Source organism: Hemiscyllium ocellatum, chromosome 28 (assembly GCF_020745735.1).
Source record: "Hemiscyllium ocellatum isolate sHemOce1 chromosome 28, sHemOce1.pat.X.cur, whole genome shotgun sequence".
Taxonomy (NCBI): domain Eukaryota; kingdom Metazoa; phylum Chordata; class Chondrichthyes; order Orectolobiformes; family Hemiscylliidae; genus Hemiscyllium; species Hemiscyllium ocellatum.
The window spans coordinates 31,645,154-31,650,753 of NC_083428.1; positions in this window are offsets into that span (position 1 = coordinate 31,645,154).

Below are 5,600 nucleotides of genomic sequence, written 5' to 3' on the forward strand. Positions count from 1 at the left end.
TATACAACTGCAGCAAGGTAACTATACTCAAATACCTTCCTGATGAAGGCTAACATTACATTTGCCACCTAAGTGATTGCTGCATCTGCATGTTAGCAAGTGACTCATGAATAAAGACACACAGGTCTCTTTGAACATCAGCACCTCCTAATCATTCACATTTAAGAAATATCCTTTCTGTTTCTTCTTCCAAAGTGAATCACTTCACACTTAGTCACATCATATTCTGCCATGTTCTTTCTACCTTATTCATTTAGCCTGTCCAAGTCCTCTTCAAGCCTTCTTACATCTTCCTACATTTCCACCCCATTTGGTGTCAGCAGCAAATTTTGGAATGTTATAATTGATGCCCACATCCTAATTATTTCATAGGAAGTGTGAATAGCCATGGACCCTTGCAGTACCCCACTGGTACAGTCTGTCATTCTGAGAAAAAATAATTTATTTCTACTCTAATTACAGTTTTGGGAACCAGTTCTCAGTCAACCATAAAGTATTTCCCCCCAACCCAAAATGCTTTTATTTTATTTACTAATCTGTATGGGACCTTTTCAAAAACCCTCTGAAAATCCAACTGCACCACATCCATTGGATCTCCCTGATCAAAGCTACAAGTATGTTCTCAAAAAGATATGTTTGTCAAACGTGATCTCTCTTTCATAAATACATGTACTCCCCAATCTTTTTTTTCCAAACGTCTACCTATCACATCCTTTTTTATAGATTATAACATTTTCCATCCTATTAGCATCAAACAAAGACATCCATGGTTCTCTATTCTCCCTCTTCGCAAATACTGGGGTTACATTTGTCTTTTTTCAGTCTCCAAGAACCTTTTCAGAATCCACAGATATTGGAATGATAACCAAGCCATCCACTTTCTCTTTAGTCACCTCCTTTAATGCTCTGAGATGAAGCTCATTTGGTGGAGCAAAATTATTAATGTTCAATTCAATTATCTTTTCAAGTAGTACATCTATATAAATATTAACTTCCTTTGTTCCTCAGTTTCTTAGGTGTCTAAGTCCCTTAGTCACCTAGTATATCTGTGAGATGTTAAACAAAGAAATAAACCGTTCAGCTCAGCTGTTGTATGCTGACGTTTAATGTACATTAACCTCCTCCAATCAAATGAGGTCTTCACACCCTATTTCCACATCCCACTATTCTCTTCTCTCTCAGGGATCAAGCCTCCACTTAAAGGTATCAAAATTATCATATGGTTCAGAGGATCTTTGCACAAGGACAGAACTGTCCGTCACACATCTAGTTGATTTTTTTTGGAATAAACGGCAGATATATTGGACAAGTCATGTCTTCACAGATTGGAATGCCTTAATCAGCTTTTACCTACTTCTGACATGACAACTCAGTTGTGTTGCAATACCTGATGGCTGATATCCAGGCATTCACTGCAGTATAACGTCAAGAAATGTCTGAGTGCTGAAGTGGAAATTCCTACTGAGCTTGTGAAATACAACCTGTTGCTGTACAAGCCCATTTGCACCCCACAGGCTTAGAGATGAGATTGGTGAGTTGAATATTTCATGGAGCATTGGATATGTATTTGGATAAAGCTGTAATGGAATGGCTGTTTTGTGATAGAGTTTATTCCAGGATTGTATTCAAGAGGATGCAGCTGAAGGTAAGATGGGGTTAAATGTTGAAGAGTGCGGATCTTTGTTTTCATTCAGGGTAACTGGAATCTGATGAGCCACTCATAGACAGTCCACCTGGAGCATGGACAAGACAACTGCCTCCACATCAATTTCATTCTTCTCCTCCTTTTCCTCCTGTGAACGTTGTCACCAAAACACTGGTGCCAAGGAAGGCTGTCCACTTATGCTGCAGGTTGCTGAGTGTACAACAGACCCAGCATCAACTATAACATCACTGCAAGGTAATATGGGAGGGTTTCTTCCAAATGGCCAAGACAGTCAAATCGTTGCTTCAGTTCAGTAATTGACTGCTTAGCCGTGTCGTTTTTGTAAGAATGGCCCTCATTTAGGCACAAACTTCAAGTGGTGGAGTTGTGAAGGGGATTCCTCAGCTATGTTTTGGGCAGAAAGCCCTTGTTACTGAATGGCCACTTTCTGGTTCAACTGAATGACTGGCTAAGAGGTTGCTGGTCCAGTGGATAGAGGGTGTAATGAAGATATCACAATTTCTGCCAGGATCACAGGTGTAAACAGGCTTAATTACTAGGTGCTTGCAAACACAACTGCACCTCTCAATACAGTCACAAGCCACTTCTGTACAATTGACGGCACCTTACACGATGGAGAACCCTCCTGGCAAACCCATGTGTGAACAACTCCTGCTTCTCTCCATTTAAAGAAGGGTCAAAGCCTCAGTAACCTTCTGCATGCAGTAGATGATGAACTACAAGGTGTTTGCTATATTGTCTAAATGAGCCTGAATGGTTTGCTGGTTTATAAAATAAATTTGGGATTAGGTGATCTTGATTGCCTGACAGTAATGTCCATTCTCTGCTTAAACGTTTTAAGTCTTGTTCCAAGGAGGAGTACGGATAGGTTAACCTTGTAACCATCTTGGTGAAAGTGCAGCTGGAAAACACACCACTCCTGCTATAGGTACAACTAGGAGAAGTATCTCTTAGCACCCTAAGTGATAAGGCAATCTGTGAGAGTTCTTTTTCTTTTCTCTTAATGAGCAGTTAACCTCCTTTTCTGCCACTGCGTTTTCTTCCACTAATGCTGCAGCCAAAGGATGACTGGACACTAATCTCCATCACAGAGACTTTGAAGTTTTGTAACAGCAACCAAATCCTTCCCAACACTCTCTACAGGCTTTACCAACTTCTTGGAACAACACCACTTAGTACTTCTACAAACACAGCAAGATCTAAGTACTATGCAACTACTCTGTAAGCTGGACAGTGATGTCTTTAAGTAGCGCTGGGGGTCTGGGGTGATCTGTTCTGTTACTGTGTTTAAGACAGTGCCTTAACTAGAGCAGCCAGGTTGAAAGTAGTCAGACGTAAAATCATGTGTTAGTTGTAACCAGCCCTGTCTGTACACTATGGCATTCAGTGTCCTCACTAATACTTTCACCAATGTGGTATTTGGAATGACTCATACAAATAGTGAATGGGAGGAATACCAATGCCAACTTTCCCCTAAATTAATGCCCATAGCATCAGAATACCAAGGCATAAAGTAAGATTTGCAGCTCACTTGATTCTAGACCCAAGAGTTCTTTTGGACTATCACTGCAATGTCTTAACCTGTAAAAAAGCGCCCTCTGGTGCTGCTTTGCAAACATTTTTCAAACATCAGGGCAATTTGTCTAAACATAAAAATTACATTGCATTCTCCTTCATAATGTGTTCCTTTAAGAGTTTTATCTTTCTCATTCTGCAGTTACAACCCTAAGACTTATTTCAAACCTCTATTCAGATATCTTAATTTAGCTGGAATTAGAAGTTTCTTTCTATTCTGAAACATTTTGGGCAATAATGGCTTGATTGAACTTTTTCTTTCAAATTAAAGTGTGCTAAACCTTCTTGTACAACCTCTAAACTCTCCTCACAATAGTTATTTGACAACAATTTCTTGATCCTGTGAAATTCTCTCATATCAAAGGAAACAGTTAATACTGGCAATGCAGTACTGTGCTCAGGTGAGTGTGCTGTGCAGGTGACCTGTTGCAGTCCATGTGGTGAATGTGCTCCCACACTGTCTTTAAGAAGGGAGTACTATATTTTCACCCAATGATAATGAGGGAACAGTGATGTATTCCCAAGTTACGTTGTTGTGTGAAAGATAGTGATGTTGTTACGTGTCTGCTGACCTTACTCTTCAAGTGGGTTAAGGTAGCAATTTTGGGACAAACCTTGGTTAACTGTTCCACTGAAGAGTCATACTGGACTCAAAATGTTAACTCTTTTCTATCTCCACAGAAGCTTCAATTTCAGATTACCAGCATTTGCAGTACATTGCTTTTATTTACATGGTTGACCTAGTTCAGTTTCTGGTCAATAGTATTGACAAATGCCTGAACCATATGTTGATAGTGGGGAAATGCAACAGCAGTGATGTCATTGAATGTCAAAGGGATCTGGTTAGATTCTCTCTTGCTGGAAATAATCATTATTTATTATGTGTGTGGTGCAGTGCAATGTTTATTTACTACTTACTTACAATCCCAAGCCTAAGTCTTACCCACTTATTGTTGCATATGGACACAGACTTACTCAGGATCTGAGGAGTTTGCAAGTGGTGCTGAATATTATGCAATCATCCGTGAACACCTTCATTTTTTATCTTATGATGTAGGGAGAGATATCTGTGAAGCAATTTGAAGGAACTTGGCCTAGGGTTTCAGTTTTATGATGTTGCTTGACTGTGACCAAAAATCCTGAATTAAAATTCTCATTAGCTATAGAAAGGATCAAGATTGAGTGAGGGGACAGAAACTGGTTTCACTCAGGGAAGCTACATGGGGAAATCCTAGAGCAAAGGCTACATTGATTTATTTAATTTTCTTCATTCATTTCGCAAAAATCCAGACTATAAGAATTGAGAATCCAGAAATGGGCGGAGTAGTTGTGGGTTTTTGGCACAAAGACAATGAATTTCATTAGTGTCAGTAAAAGCCTTCAGCCATCCCACAATTGCTTTCTGTGGATGAGGATGCTTTCCTAAAGAGAGAATACACTACATTCAAAGAATTTGATGGCATAAAACCATAGAATTCCATGGTCTTTTGGTAGCCTGGTGTGGCAGTCTCTAAGGGGTCCCCCGTGTGGCCTCAGCATGGATTTCTGGCCTCAAAATGATTCCAGAGCAGTCTCCTGGGCTTGGAGATGAGGCCCAGCGTGATCTGAAGTCAAGGCCCGGTGTGGACTAGAGGCTAGGTGCCTACATTTACAAGGTTTGAAGGACTATTATTCTGAACTTGTTATTTCCTTTTTTTTAATCTTTTCTCCCTAAATATTTTCTCTTAAGAATCTGAACCTAGATGCCTTTGTACTTTACAAGTCACCACTTATGGTGCTATTTTAACTTTTTGCTATACTCATTTGAGTATGTGTACAACAAAGCTAATTGTGATTCTAATTCTAATTTTATTCCATTGTGTCTACAGTGAATTTGCTAGATTAACCTGAGAATAAACCCAATTCCTTACTCTCCCTTTAACTCTACATCTTTAAAATGAAAACTAGAAATAAATTTTAAATGAGGCCCTCTACCTCATCTGACAGCAATATTTCAGGCTCCAATAATGCACTGTGCAAATGAATTTTTAACCGTTCTCCCTATCCTTCTGCAGTTTTGAATTGTTGATATCATTATCACTGACTCCCCAACTAGAGAAAATTATCTTTCACTAATTCCTTTATCAAAACTTTACAATTTAAAAATGTTCCATTATACTTTCTTTTATATTCTGCTCCACTGCAAATCGTCCCAGGACCTCAAACCTCTCATAACTAAATTCCCATCCTAAGTATCTTGCTGGCTTGCTAACATAATTTTAATTAGAATAATTCCTCTTAAAACAAAGTTTGGGAAACTAAGTTTCAAATTAATTTCTGCCATACTTGGACCTACACCACCAAACTCTCAGAAATGTGA